At 40.2% G+C, this 15821-nt stretch overlaps 1 long non-coding RNA gene across 1 annotated transcript; it reads right to left on the reverse strand.

The window, feature by feature from the left end:
* Positions 1–2306: 2306 nt before the first annotated feature.
* On the reverse strand, positions 2307–4078 carry LOC121770729. The gene is made up of 3 exons (XR_006043846.1): positions 3956–4078; positions 3022–3086; positions 2307–2553 (listed from the first exon to the last, which is right to left on the reverse strand). It is a non-coding gene; the product is annotated as an uncharacterized LOC121770729 (long non-coding RNA).
* Positions 4079–15821: the final 11743 nt, after the last annotated feature.

Consider the following 15821-nt stretch of genomic DNA (forward strand, 5'->3'; position numbering starts at 1 on the left):
TCCATCGTCTGAGGGGTAGGTTCGGGATTGTTACGTCTTATGTTGCGTCTTGGCGGCATTCTGATTCAGTACCACACGAGTTACTATCGCATTTATTCAAAATCCAAGAATAGTCATGTGGCATAGTTGAAAAGTGGAGATCAAGGGGCAATTGCATCATAAAGAGCTTTTGCAAAGGTATCAAATACAATTGCACAGAATGATAACAAGAGAGCAATTGCAAAATAGCATAGCAGGAGGTGATTGTAGAAGAAGGCGATTGCTCAACAGGGTAGAAAAAGGTAATTGTTTAATAATGTAACAAAAGACAATTGTACAATAGAATAGCAAAACATAAGGGCACAATTGGGATAGAAAAAGGCAGTTGCACAACAGAATAATACAATTGCATAATAAGACGGCAAAAGGCAATTGTACAATGGAGTGGTCAAAAGATAGTTGCGCAATAGTACATCAAAGGTAATTGTGCAATATGATAGAAAGTGACAATTACAATATAGTATAGCAAGAGGCCATTGCGTCATAGGCTAGCAAAAGATAATCGCACAAAAGATAATAAGGGATGGTACCAAATCATTACACAATAGGATAGCAAAAGACAAGAATTTCCCATAGAAATATGAAAAGTTGCCTCGAAGAGGTCTTAGTTCCATTATAACGAAAACAAATGACAAAACGATGTCAAGGTCAAGCAAAAATGGTAAAGTATCCAAAACATGGGAAATCGTAATAAAATATTATAGAATTATTATGTTTAATCCCTTCCATCCTCATCTTCCTTCTCCTCGGTCTCTCCAACGCTCTCTCTAATTGGGTCCTCCTCCTCTACGGGATCCTCTTCCTCGGGATCATCTTCCTCACTTTCCTCCTCGACACCCGCAGGTGGAGGGGTCATCCCAAACCTCCCATTGACCTCTCTGTTGCTTCTTTGAGGGGCTGCGACACGCATCCCGAGTCTCCTTGTCTTAGGAACACGGGAGACGCGTGGCTCCTCGTCGCATCGATACTTCCGCATGCGGGCTGTACCCGGCGGATAGATATGTGGAGGTGGATCACGTGGCGGTCCATCAAATGCCGCTGTCATGGCCGGAAGCAGCACCTTTATAAGGCCAACCAAATCCCCTCGCGCGGTGTAATCGAGCGGGCTATACCATATGAAAAACTGAGACACCTGAGCGGTCCACTCGCTCCAAGGAGATGGTAGAGTGTGGATAAGCTTTTGGATCCCCTCGTGATGGGTAGCTCCCCCATATGCATAGGCGTTCATCCATTTACTGTAAAACTCGGTGACGTAGGTCATGAGGAAGAGCTCCCCGTCCCACTCGTAATCTCGGTAGCGCTCAACCGGGTGGTCCCTTTCGCTGGAGTAGCGATTACGCATCAGAGCATAATACCGTTGGGCCATAAAAACTCAGCATCAGCACAAGGATCGAAAGAAATAACGGTGTATGAGGTTTCGAATGATGCTGAGAATATGATGGGTGCGTATATATAAATCTCCAATGATGGAGGTGTGCGGGTAGTATCATATCAAGAATGAATGGAATTTCATTTCCGAAGCAAAAAGGTTCGTGCGTTTTTGCATTTCGTTAAGTCGCGATATATATCCCCACGCGTCGCTTGCCTTGCGTTAGGCTTTTCCTGCCTCCACGTTCGACACTATCTCAAAATTTTTCATTCATACATGATTTACAATTATGTATAGCAGCATGCTCAAGTTCTTTCACATATTGCCTCATAAAGCAATTGAATAATCACAATCATATAACTTCATTCATCCAACGTATATAGAGTTATCACATATTTGCCAATTTTTCCTTATCAAGTAAAATACAAGTTCATCGCATAACGACATTCATCATCTTGGGCATAAGCGCAAATATCAATTCCATATCCATGCATTTTCATCCATTCATATTCCAAGCAAAAATTTCGAAAATATCATATCAACTTTGTTCCCCATCGAAAATTTCAACTTCGGTTAATCAAATCCCAAACTCACAAAAGTATTTTTACCTCTTTTTTTTTTGTGGTTGGGCGGAGACGAGTTGTGGTGTTGAGCTATCGATGTTTATCAATTTATCAAATTACACATGCATAGATTTTGACTCAAACAAGACTCTTGGGTCCAGAGCGGAAAGAACTGAGGCTCTGATACCAAACTGTCACGACCGCCCCTTAGGGTTAATAAAAGCGGGCGATCGCGACTTAAAGGGGTTTAGATGAACGGCATAGAAGACTAGGGTTTTCAATAAAATTTGACTAAAAACTAAGGCTAATAAATAATGCGACCAAGAGTATTAGGGTTTAATGAATAAAGACTAGGGTTTAGCATTTATTCAAAAAGTGTAACGAGTTTCAAACATCCCATCATAAAATAGTTTCAGAATTTAAATGAAAAGTATTCTAAGAAAAATATCACAGCGGAAGCATCCAAGAGAAGAGTGACGTCATGTGTGAAGACACAACGACACTCGGAATTTCAAAACCAAAACAACCACAGTTCATTATTAGTTCCTGCTCAACACCGCCAACCGCCCGTCGCCGCTCAACCTACATATAGGGAAAACATATGCAGGGCTGAGTACTATGAAATAATACTCAGTGGCTCATGCCGAAAACATTGTAAATACAGTTTATGATATCATGCCGTACGTAAGTAACCGTCGGGGTTTTTCTTTAGAAAGGCCCGAGGCACTCAAAATCATTTTTTCATTTCAAACATCGACTGATCAGTCATTTTTCCCATAGACGTTAACCATATCTGCCAATACATGACAAGGAATGCGGCCGCAAACCAGGTCACTAGACCGGCCAGCCCGTACGCTAGCACACAGTCTACCATAGGTGTACACTAATCCAAGTAGGGTTTGCTGCCCTACGAGGACCCGAATTCGATTTATAAATAGTGGCAAAAACCACATCAGATAGGCACGTAAAAACCAAAACAAGGCATGAAATCACATTTATTCTCATTGATAAAACATTAGGACATGGTCCTTATTTAAAAAGAGAGCCCACCTCGATCCTTTAGTTTTCAAGTTTCGCTTTTCCTTTGGTATCACGCGTCTCGCACAAAATTTCACCTTTGGATAATGTGTCCCCGATTAGTCACTAACATGGACTAAAATCATGCATGTCCTAGATCACTCCCCTTTCCCAATCAACAATAGGAATCACATCATATCACCCATCTTTGCATATCACATCACCTCATCACATATGTAAACTCATGTATGTCATTCAAGCATACAAATATAGTTGTTTAACCAAAGTAGAGATCTGGCAGCTCTGCGCAACTTTTTTTGTAAAAATTATTTAAAAATCATCCGACCTCCGATGGGGCTAAAACTTTATGACAAGGCAGTAGACTCATCAAATAACATTCAGTTTAAATTTCATGTCAAAATACCACTTTTAAGTCGGGCAAACCAAAGGCGTAACCTACTGGTCGAGAAAACACGTTTTTGGCAGAATCGCGCAGTCAACTTTAAAAATTCACCATAAATTCATCGTTTAGCCAAATGGGTCGAAATTTACACACAATATAGAAGACATCACGAAGTTTACACAGGAAGAAGAATCGGTCAAATCGGAGTTCGTTTGGTTGGTCAAAAATACATCAGAACACACTGTTCGGAAATCACAGATTTTCATACTGATAGCAATTCGAATTAGGGTTTATCCCTACTCATTCAAAATCAATCTTTTCATGGTTTTGATATACAATCATGCTCAAAAGAGTCCTTAAACACATATTTTCATGAAATCGCACATCAATCACCGAGGATTCAATAAATCAACAAGCAATTGCAATCAAAACGCACTCACACATATGATTTCACATTCCCACCGATTAAACCCTTAGATCTTCATTCCCTACACTCTCTACATGCATGAGGGAGTCAAAGAAAGTCTAGATGGAGAGGATTGAAGAATATGGGTTTGAATTTACCTTTTCTTGGACGAAATAATCGGTAGGAAGCAATTAAAACCTTGGTTCTTCAACAATCTCTTGGAAAATTGATAGGATCTTGAGTGAAATGGATAACAAGTGGGAGAAGAGATGAAAAAGGGGGGTGGGGCGTGTGGTTTGAAGAAGTGGGCGTGTGATTTGTGTGTTAGGTTTAGGGGTTGATCCTTTGTTTATAGGATTAAGAAATATCCCACAATTAATTGAAGATTTGGGAGAATAATTGAAATAAATGATTGAGATATTTGGGAAGATTTTGGGGGAGGAAATGGCGTGTCATTGATGGAGAAATAAGGAGGATATTTTGTAAATCATGGCTATTTAATTAGCCATTGATTTAATTTAGTATTTTCACGGAGCAGAATAAAATAATACGGAGCAAGAAAATCAATAAAAACCCTCCCAAATAATATGAAAATAGGCGTGTTATTCAATTCCTCCCACAAGGAATAATTTCCAAATATTGATAAATAAAGTAGGGAAAGATTTGCTAGGATATTCCAATTAAAACATGGAAGGAAATAATTAGGGATCAAAATAATTAGTGAATAATTTCTTCTTCCACAAGCTAGGAGATTTCGAAATCTCCCTAATCAAAACAATAGGGGCCGATTTTATCAAGAAATAAATAAGATAATTAGGCTTTAGGATTTAATTTGGATAATTATCCCAAAACAAATAATTAAATCCAAGAAAAATAAATTCCTCTCCAAATAATAATAGTGGTCGAAAATTCCCTTCATAAAAGGGCAAGGTAATTATTTATGATCCTAATTAAATCTCACTCCCCGAAATAATATAATTCACCATGATATATTTCATTCCACATTAATTAATTTAAGCCACTTCATAAAATCAACGAATTTGACTCGATCAAATCAAAATTAGGTCACCATTTCAATCACATAATAAATCCGTCATTTAATTCGGCAATCAAAGCAATAAGTACAACATCTTAGGGTTCGAAAAATTAGGGTTCGAAAAGTGGGGCGTTACACACTGTACTATATAAAATGACATAATTAAGAAGTGATGAGTTTTGGCAATGGAGACGAAGGATGGTCGAGTGTGGGATTGCGGTAGCCCTTTGTACGATGCTTATGAGTTGGTTTCGATAGCAAATATCATCGAGAGGCATATGATGCTGCTGCCCTATATGCCTCGTATTTTGATCATTTCGCAAGAGGAGGAGAAGGAGAAGGAGAAGGAGAAGTTGAAGAAGCAAATATTTGTCAGTACTATTCAGATGAAGAAGTCAAATTGGTTCACGAGTAAATTTTATGGTATGTTGAGTCGAATCCGTTTGATGAAACGATGTAGTATCACGTATGTTTGATTGATCAGATCTAAATCTTGGCCTATTAGAAGTAGAATGCACTCTGGTGGAATCTTCACGAGCAAAAAAGATTATAGTAATCTTTATGATAATGATCGAGTTACATGTTTACTACACTGTTGATGTGTAGTATTAATCACGTTTTTCTTTCTATCTTACGAACTTGATATGAACAAAGAGAAATAGTAGTATTTGATTTATATTGATGGCATGCATACATGGTCTGAATTTTCTAGGTGATCTTTCATGTATAGCCATAGTTGCCAACGTTTATCAAGTTTAGATTGATTGAAATTCCATGAGAAAGATGAAGATGATGGTTAAGATTTGACTTAGGAATCCCAGAATTGTTTCATTCATTTGTTTTAAAAGATCAAATTGGAATAAATTCATTATGGCGATCAACAGGACAATTTGTTTATTATCTATTTTGTATTTCTTTGATTTCAACAGAATTTCACTTGTTTCTAAAGTAAATACTACAAAAGTAGTACTGCTCCACTAACTTTGGCGGTTCATTTAAAATTAGTACTAGTTGTTTCCATGCCAATCCAAGTTTCCACGCTTATTTGTACAGAGTTTCAGCCTTTTTTTCCATGCTTGTTTTTGGTTTCATTTAAAGAGTAAAATGTTGATTTTGTCCCATTATTTAGATTATTTATTTGAAATGTTTCATAATTTTATTTAATTATAATTTTATTTACTTTTGGAAATAAAATATTTCAAATATTTTTTACGATCATAGGACATAGAATATTGACGTGACAGCTGAAATTACCCATCGATTGGATATTCGACGTATAATTTAGAAAAATCAATTTGCAGGTCACATATTTCTATCATTGAAACTTTTGTGTAAGGCATTTTATTTTTAAAAATAGAACGATGAATATTAAATGATAATTACCTAAAGAGGAGTACATTTCTCGGCTCAAACGATCGGGAAATTTCTCGATCGACCATTTACCCTAATTTAATATTAAGATGTTCTTACAATCATCTTTGTTGGAATGAGGAAATTAATTGATTGGAGAACAAGAAGGCAATGGATGAAATTATGGCAAGAATATTGAAGGAAATCAATTAAAGATTATTGAAAGGATGGGGTTTTGCATGCGTGTCGTAGGCGCGTGTCCCTTCCTATTCAACAAGATTTATAAGTTCCCACTTTCCAAAATACTATTAATTAGCATATGGTAAGTTAGGGTGTCGAACCCACGAGGAACGGTAGCATCCGTTATGTATTTCCACACTTAGGATTTGTTTTAGCGATACCGCCACGCTCTAAATTGGGGGTGGGAACTAACTACGAAATATAAACAACACTTAAGCTAAGGTGGGAACTAAAAGTGCAAATAAAATGCAATTAGAAGAAAACATTTAAACTGGAACGCAGACTGGGCAATCTGATAAACTGAGCAACTTAGCAGAGAAATAGAGCAGTAACGAGAAAATTACAACACTTAGCGAAAATAAGACCATTCGAAAATAAAAATAGAGCAGCTACATGCATGAACATTCCTAACATTAGAAAGCAAAAGAGACTAAGCTAAAAGGCTAAGGAAAATAAATTAAGTGTTAACTACTAAAGAAATCTAGAACTAGGATAGTAACATGCAAAATGTTGTCAAAAGCAAGCTAAACTAAATTAGATGTAAATGGAAGGTGGAGTGCAGAACTTAACTAAGGGAAAAGGGCTGCCAAAAGTGAAAAGGAATCATGTACTTGTTGTCTCCTTAACCTTATTACCCAAGGTGTAAAACCATTGGATAAAAGATTACAACTAATGGTTCTTTCACTTACTTCTAAAATCTGATTTTAACTACTAATCCTACACTAAATGCACATAAATTAAGGAGGAGAAAGAGAGTAGATGGCTGCTACATAATTAAAAATGCTAGAGAAACACAAGATCAACAATTAAACTACCTAAACATGCATTGAAAACATCAAACTAAAAGCTGAAACATAAAAACTCATTGAAGAAGATAAAGAAAGCTTAAGAACACTTAAACATGGTGCAAGAACAACCAAGAACCGAATTCATCAAACTCATGCAAAATCATACGAAAATGACACCCGACGGGGCGCCGAAAACACACAACACATGGCTGATTTTTTTGAAACTTTTCCAACTCTTTATCCACTTTTTTTTAACTATAAACTAACTAAGAAGAAGCTTGAGAAACTGATTTAAAAGCTTGGAAAGAAATTTTAACTAAACAAGAACATGACCAACACTAGAACTAAACAACAAGCTAAAACCGGAAACTAAACAAGAGCTAAACTTAAAGCACGTTAAATACACAAACACTTAGAGAAATAACAACTTGAAATAAGCTTTTAAAACAAGTCCAACAACAATAACTAAGAGTGAGATTGATGCAAAAGAACTCCAAAAGTTAAGAACACGCAACTAAGAAAATAAACACTACAACTAAATTACTACTACTTCAACCCATGGTGAACAATGATCTTGGCAGCCTTGAGTTTGAAATCTCTCTTCTTAAGGAAGAGAGAAAAGTTCCTAGAGAGATAATTTACTAAAACTAAACTAAACTAAACTAAAGTGACAAATTGATGAAGTTGTTGGTGTCCTTGGAAGGTTAAGTACTTTTAATATATATATCCAATAAAAGATATTTTCCCCTTGTTTGTTCCTCTCCAAGGGCAGATATGGGCGTGTGTAGCAAGTGGGATTTGTCCTTGATAAGTGTGTGGAAGTGGCTTTAAGCATTTTCCCGTCGGGTTCAAACTGGCCAGTCCAACAGCTTGGGCAGTTTGAGTCTTCTTTGCCTTCTTCCTTCACTTTCTTCCGTTTATTCACATTTTGCCCTCTTTCTTGCATGTTTTCCTTTTCACGCCTTCATTAAGAAGCTTCCGAACTTAATGATCCATACCCTGCCAAAAAGCATATTTTTCATGCAAATATTCAACTAATAAGTGCAAAAAGTGATCGTTTCCGAGTGACGAAAACTAGCCTATCAAACCTCCTCACACTTGGATCATACTTGTCCCAAGTATGTGGTTGGACCTTTCACTCAAATGCTAGTTTAAGTCACTTCCCTCTACTTTCTACACACACACACACTAAAACAAAACATAACATAAAGACATTTAAAAGACAACACACAACGACTCAAGAAACACACGAAAGACATATCAAGCAAGTTGTATGAAAAGCGTAATGATACCCCCAAGAACCAAGCTCGAAATAGATTTTTAATGCATAATTTTTTAAAACATAATTTTCTTCATCGAACAATGTGGTTTCAACCGTCGGTCTCATCAAGATAGTTAAGCACATATCACAAGCAAAAGATTCACTCCCTGACCCTCTCTAATTGTAAGGACAATTCTCTCAAGAATAATGACGAAGATGCAATCAAGGAGATATCATTTTATCACATGTAGCTCAAGAGGGTCTTGCACGGGATGTAATGGGGCTTTGGACTATTTAAATATTGTTGGTTAGATTCTAAGGGTCCTAAGCTATTGAGTGTAGTACAACAAAAACTTGTGCTTATTCTCCAAAAGGGTACTTAGAAACTCCAAACATAATCACCTACAATCAAACCAAAAGCTAGAGATGCACTTCAATTTATTCTTTTCCTTCTTCTTCTACCTTCCCACTCTTGCCTTGCCATTTTCTCTTGTTTTGGTTCCCCTTTTTTTCTTTTTCTTCCTCTGTTTTCTGTTTCTTCTTCTTTTTCTATTTCCCCTTTTTTTCATGGTAGCGACTTTTTTTTTCTTTTTTTTTGATGAGGGGAGGCAGATTTGTTTTTTTAGACGTTCACAATTGCTATCTCTTTCCCAAAAGGTGGTGATTATGTAGGAGCAACTAAGCACATTTATTTTGCACAAAGGGGAAACCATATTCTAACTTGAAAAGAAATATAGGCTCAAAGTTTCAAAGTGGTAACTAGGGGTAGCTCTTTTTAGTTGATGTAATCACAAAGAATAAGGCTCAATTTATCTTTTCCTAGTGCCCTCTATCTATGCCATAGTGACCAAGTGAAGTGGGGAAAAGTCGGATCGTGTCTTCGTGTGCTTACAGGGAAAACTATGCAAGTGCTTGGTCAAGACACCGCGCTTCTTTAATCCGCTGGATCACTAGGTCCAGGAACTCAAGGAACACAGAGTGTTTTTGTCGTTGGACACACTCGACTCCCCTTCAAAAATTAAATCCATCAACCCGAATACTATGGATTAGTATAGGGAAGTGGGGTCGATCCCACGAAGATGGAGTCGTGAAGTAGTGCTTAGAGACTCTGGAAACAAGCGGCTGCTGCCACGCAAAAGGGTTGAGGTTTAAACTACCACTAGACCTAGGCACGGAAGTTAAATGCTAGACCTAGGACACAGAACACTTATAAAATCAGACATCAACGCCGAAAGAAACAATTACTCACTAGACCGTGTAAATGACTGACTAAATATGACTAGGCAGAGAGAATTAAAAAGTGGGAACCATGACATTCAAATAAGGTAAGTACAGAAAAAGCTGCAACTAACAAACTCATGCAATCTCCTAACCAACTCAGACGCGTAAATGAAGAAAACAGAGCATACTCCTAGATTCAAACAGAATATAGAAATCAGGACGCCGAAAACTTACTACGAATCGGGCGTACGTCAGATCTACATAAACTAGGCGAAATGAAATAAAAACACGTAGGCTAGGCATAAAATTAAATCAACACGGCTCAGATTCACGTCGAATGCTTAATCCACTCCGGATCCAAGCCATCCGAACTCAACACCCAGCAAAATCAACTCCATAACTCCGATTCTCACAGATCTGCTCAGATCAACTCCAAATCCCAACAATCACAGACAGCCTTACAACATCAACAAGTTAAAAACCCGATTCATCCACAAACAAACTCCATTCTCCCAGATCCAACCACGAACCTGCAATAATCCAGAAAACAACCTCGAAAACAACCAACTCCATCAATCCAACTCAGAATTCAAGTAAACATAATCAACAAACAAATATCAACACAATCGGCATAAGCTAAAACGAAACTTGCATAAAAACAGAGAAATATCCAGAAAACAAAGAGGTCCGAGCTTCGAACAACGAAGCTCGGCGAATTCAGCAGAAACGAAAATGGAAAATAAATTGTTTCTTCGCCCTAAGAAGGACGGTGTTACGACCAGATCGAAATGTATGAAAGCTAAAGGTGAACCCCAAGTACGCCCTGAATCTCCCCACGATAGAACCCAAGTGTGTGAAAAAGTGAACTAAGCTACAAGCTGTTCTCGAGGTCTCCAACCGAGAAGATCCCTCCAGCGTGCATGCTTCTCCCTTTTATAGACGCGGACATAACCTTCTAGAGTCTTCGTAGAAATCTCTATTCTACCCTTCAACTAGAGTCTTCGTAGAAATCTCTATTCTACCCTTCAACTCCGAGGCTTCCTCCGTCGAGCAATTTTCCGCATAATGTCCACTCTTTCACCTTCTTCCTAGGTCCACGCAAAAGTCTCCCTCCTTTGCTGGACCTGGCGAAAATCTTCACACACCTGGCTTAAAACGTGTGTTAGACCCAGAAATTTCACGAATTAAAGCCCTAGACCTATGCATGAAATTAGCCTTATCAAACTGCTCACACTTAAACCATGCTTGTCCTCAAGTATGAAAGACAAGAAAATGAAATAAGGCGAATTTCAATGCACGGTTCCCAAGAACGACTCTACAAACAAGATCTAACAAAAACAAAAACCTAGACCTAGAAAACTTACAGACTCAGAAAAGAAAATAACACACAAAGAACACAAAACACAACACATAAACATGCACTAGTTTCAACTTTTAGGCGACTGTCCCCACAAGCTTAAGTTCTCTCGGATCGTCTACAGTCTCTAAATCCTCCTTCTTCCTTCGTCAACCCAAACGGTTCGTCAGTTTGTCAAGAAACCTATGGATTCCCTAGCAGTTAGGTTCGCTCGATCACTCATTCCTCACCAGGGATGTTAGGATCAAAAACGCTCCAGAGTTAAAGTTACACCACAGATGCGTTGGGTTATGAGAGTTTCTCCTTTTTATCATCTCCTCTTTTTTTCTGGGTCAGGCAAATATCTCCCGGGTCAGGTAATTTTTACTTCCTGCCCTTAGATAATTAAGCTTCTTTTTTCCTCTTTTTATTTTCCCCCTGGACTTCGTCCAGCTTATACCTCCTTTTTTTACCTTTTTTTTCCTCCCCTGGACTTCGTCCAGCTTATACCACCAGTTCTGGACTTCGTCCAGCTTATACTTTTATAACCCAAATTTTCTCCTTTATACTTTACTCCCTGAGCATCAAGTGGTTGCCCATTTGTTACAAGTTAGCTCAAAGTGTTTAGGCTTATAACTCACTTTATAGTAGGGCTGCACAGCTAGGTTATCTAAGGTACCCTCTATCGTCCTCGCTTCATCCAAACCGTTTTAAGTTTATTAAGGAAAAGGGCATCAAAGTTGACGTGTATCCTATCTTCAATCACTCTTACTAAGGGAATTTTTCTGCCTTATTGTATCCACTAGCTCATGCAGCACGTAACACACAGACAAAACTAAAAAAAAACTATAAGACTCACATTCACATTCTGCACCTATTCCCTCCCCCTCTCACTCCACTCAAGCTTGTCCCCAAGCTATCCTGGTGGAGGGGGGAAATAGGGAAGTACAAACACATAAAACAGAACACAAAACAGACAAACAACATGCCAAAACAAACAAACTTCTCACACTTAGACCGTACACCGGGCTAAGTGGGAGAAAACACAACAACTAAAACCAATCATGCAAAACAGTTCAACCCCTTCTCACACTTAGACCAGGAATTGGGCTAAGTGTGGGAAGTAGTAACGCATATGTACAGAACAAGCATGCTGGCACAGAAAATTAAAACAGAAAGCAATGAAGGAAGAAAAGTAAAAGTTACTTGGGTTGGGAGGATTAATTCGGTGCCTGACCCCCTCGGGAGCCAGACTTGGGCGGCACGGCCTGTTGGGTCACCTTAGCTTTATTTCTTGCCGGCGACTCCGACTTTTCTTTCCTCTCTTCTGTCTGTCCGGGTACGGTCTTCTTCAAGGTCATGGGTCTAGTAGAGGACGGGGTGATTAGAGGCTTGGTGACTTGTGGCTGCTTCCGGATAGATAGATCTCCTGGACTTGGCGCCTTGGGTCCGCCACTAGGTCCAGGAAGTAACATTGGTGCGTCCGGGAATTTCTCGCGCAACCACTTCATCATTGTCATCATTAACGTGACACCCTCCGTCATCTTCTCAGTACATCGGGACGACATTACCACCAGATCAGAAACGCGCCCCTTGAGGGCTACAATTTCCTCCCTGACCTTCCGAACCTCCGTTCTCATTCATTCCATTTCCGTTCGTACTCCGGCAACTTCCTTCCTTACTCTCTCAGCTTCACCACTGTCCTTCCCTTTACCCCACAGGGCCACTATCCCTTCCATCACCTTTTGAATCTCGGATCTCATCCAGCTGACTTCCTTCCTCTTTGCGTTCAGCAGTTCCTTAGTGATCCAGATTTCTTTCGGCTCAAAATTGAGCTCCACTTCTTGTTCTTCCTCCGAGTCACTGGACTCATTAGGGTTTTCCGACTCGGCATCGGACGGTACTTTAGCAGGTGGAGAATGAGAGTGGTCAGCGGACTTCCCTTTTGCTTTCTTGGTCGAGGAAGGAGCAATCTGCTTCCCCTTCCTCTTCCTCTCGGCCGCGTGTCTGCGCTCCTCCTCGTCGCTCCCCCCATCAGTAGGTCTAGGAGAGTTTACCTGCTCAGGAGCCCCAGTCTCTAGACTCAGCAATCCTTCTTCTGTCTGCGGAACGGTTTCATATATCTTATCAAGCAGACTCCGACGAGCCTGTCTTCACTCTTCCCTCGGATTTACTGGCGAATTGGTGTCCCCCGTCAGGTCTACGAGCAAATTCAACCCGACATCGACAGGTTCTATGAGCATTCTCAGCATCGAGGGCCTCTCCCTTCTTGTTCAACAATGGGGTTGCCCCCGAAATGTAAACAAGGGTTTCTGTCCCCTCAGACTTCTCAGGGGTTTCCCCTTCTCTGACATCTTTCTCACCAATTTGGGCTTCGGCGCCCCCAACCACTTCTGAAACATTACTATCAACAACAAGGGTTCCCCCCATAGCGAATTCTTCCAAAACAGCCCTCTGTAACTTCTACAGCCGCAGAAAGATCTATACCCACAGATGCATTCAGGGTTTCCTTCTCAGCAAATATCACAGTGGCAATAACAGGATTTACCTCCTCAGTGACAAAACCTAACTTGAGTTCACTTACGGCCAACAACTCCAACCCCGCGGTCAGATCTGCTTTTTCTTCGCGAGTTTCTGCGGCGGTTGGTTCTTGAGCAGTGACGGCTTCTTCTGGTACAGCAGGGGTGGGTTCTGCGGCAGCCACCGGTTTGTGTGTTGAAACCCCTGAAGTTTCCGATTGTGATGCGGCAGATGTCGAGATGGCTGGTATAGATTTCCCCATTACCGCCGCAAACATGGCAAACGCCTCCATTGCCTTGTCCGACCCCCCAAATTTTTGTAGTATATCCGCCATAAACGCCGCCGCACTTGAATCGGCGGATCCTGAAGTGTTTCCGGTACTCTGCTTGTTATCCATGAAGAATTCTGTAGAAGTTTTGACAAAACCTTGGACAGAAATTTCTTTGATTAGGGTTAGAGAAAGAAAACCTAGAGAGAAATTTGGGGAATTTTGGATGTAGAGAGAGAGTGAGTAAGGAAAAATAAAAAGAGAACACGGTTATTAGCCGATAGGTATGGGAGAGGATAGTTTGCAGGCGGTTGCAGGCATGACGCTAGCGACCGTACGCCTTCCCATAGAGGTGTCCTTTGAAATTCGAACCGGTGCCAACTCCCTCCAAAATTTTACTTCTCAACTCCTTGCCCTAGCAAATTCCTTCTGCGAAACCATACTTAGGAAAAACATTAAATAAAAAAACTGAAATGCCAGACTCCCCGTTTCTAGGATATGACAGTATCAAAAACATTCCTAATGAGTCTGGTATTTCGAAAATATTTTTGGAAGATTATTTTTTTCTGAGTTTGTTTGGTTTTTTTCTTGATTTAAAGAAAACGATTAAATATTTACAATTTATGTTCAAGTGTTCTCAAGATTTCCTGGGTCAGGGTATGGTAAAACTTCCTTGAATACTGGACCTAGGAAAGCTTTTAAGAACACACACTTCCCAGACTGATTAGGCGAATTCAGGGAGTGCGCGTAATGGCATTTCGTCCACTACTCGCATCTCCGAGTTATCCCTAAATACCTTTATCCTATGACCATTGACAAGAAAAGGAGTAGAGTTTGAAAAACTTCCCTGGATCTCTACTGCTCCATTTGCACGCAAACTCACAACAGTGTATGGCCCAATCCATTTGGATTTTAACTTACCGGGCATTAACTTGAGTCGGGACTGGAACAGGAGAACCTTCTGCCCTTCCTTGGTCCGGAGATTTTTATCATGCCACAACTTGGTCTTTTCCTTGTACCACATTGCTGACTCGTAAGACTCAAGTCGCAATTCTTCCAACTCCTGGAGCTGAAGTTTCCTCTCTCCCTCACAAGCTCGAGGATTCATATTAATCTCTTTGACCGCCCAGTACGCCTTGTGCTCAATTTCCACCGGTAGGTGACACATCTTGCCGAATACTAACCTGTAGGGAGACATCCCAATGGGCGTTTTATATGCTGTTCTGTATGCCCATAATGCATCATCAATTCTCTTGCTCCAGTCTTTCCTCGACGGATTCACCATCTTTTCCAGGATCGCTTTGATTTCTCTGTTTGATATTTCTGCTTGGCCGTTGGACTGAGGATGGTATGGTGTGGAAAGGCGATGGTGAACTCCGTACTTTCTCATTAGAGCTTCAATAGTCCGGTTGTGGAAATGTGTCCCATTGTCAGATATTATAGCTCTGGGCACTCCGTACCTGTTGAAAATGTTAGCTCTAAGGAACTTTGCTACCTCTTTAGCTTCACACGATGTGGTTGCTTTTGCCTCTATCCACTTAGAAACATAATCCACTGCCACAAGTATGTAGGTGTTCCCGTATGAAGACGGAAATGGACCCATGAAGTCCATCCCCCAGACATCGAAGATCTCACATACAATTATGGGAACTTGTGGCATTTCGTCCCTCCTGGAGATTCCCCCGGTCTATTGACACCTCACACAGTTCTGACAAAATTCAAAAGCATCCTTATTCAACGTAGGCCAGTAAAACCCACTGTCCAACACCTTCCTTGCGGTCTTCCTAGGTCCAAAGTGACCTCCACACGCTAGGGCAAGGCAATGATTCAGCACATCCCTCTGTTCCCACTCTGGGATACACCTCTGGATTACTTGGTCGGCTCCCATTCGCCACAAATACGGGTCATCCCAGAAATAGTACTTGGCCTCGCTCTTCAATTTCATCTTCTGGGCCCGGGAGATTACTTGGGAACTGGGCACCTCTCCAGTGACTAAGTAATTTT

The sequence above is a fragment of the Salvia splendens genome, chromosome 16 (assembly GCF_004379255.2).
Source record: "Salvia splendens isolate huo1 chromosome 16, SspV2, whole genome shotgun sequence".
Classification (NCBI taxonomy): Eukaryota; Viridiplantae; Streptophyta; class Magnoliopsida; order Lamiales; family Lamiaceae; genus Salvia; species Salvia splendens.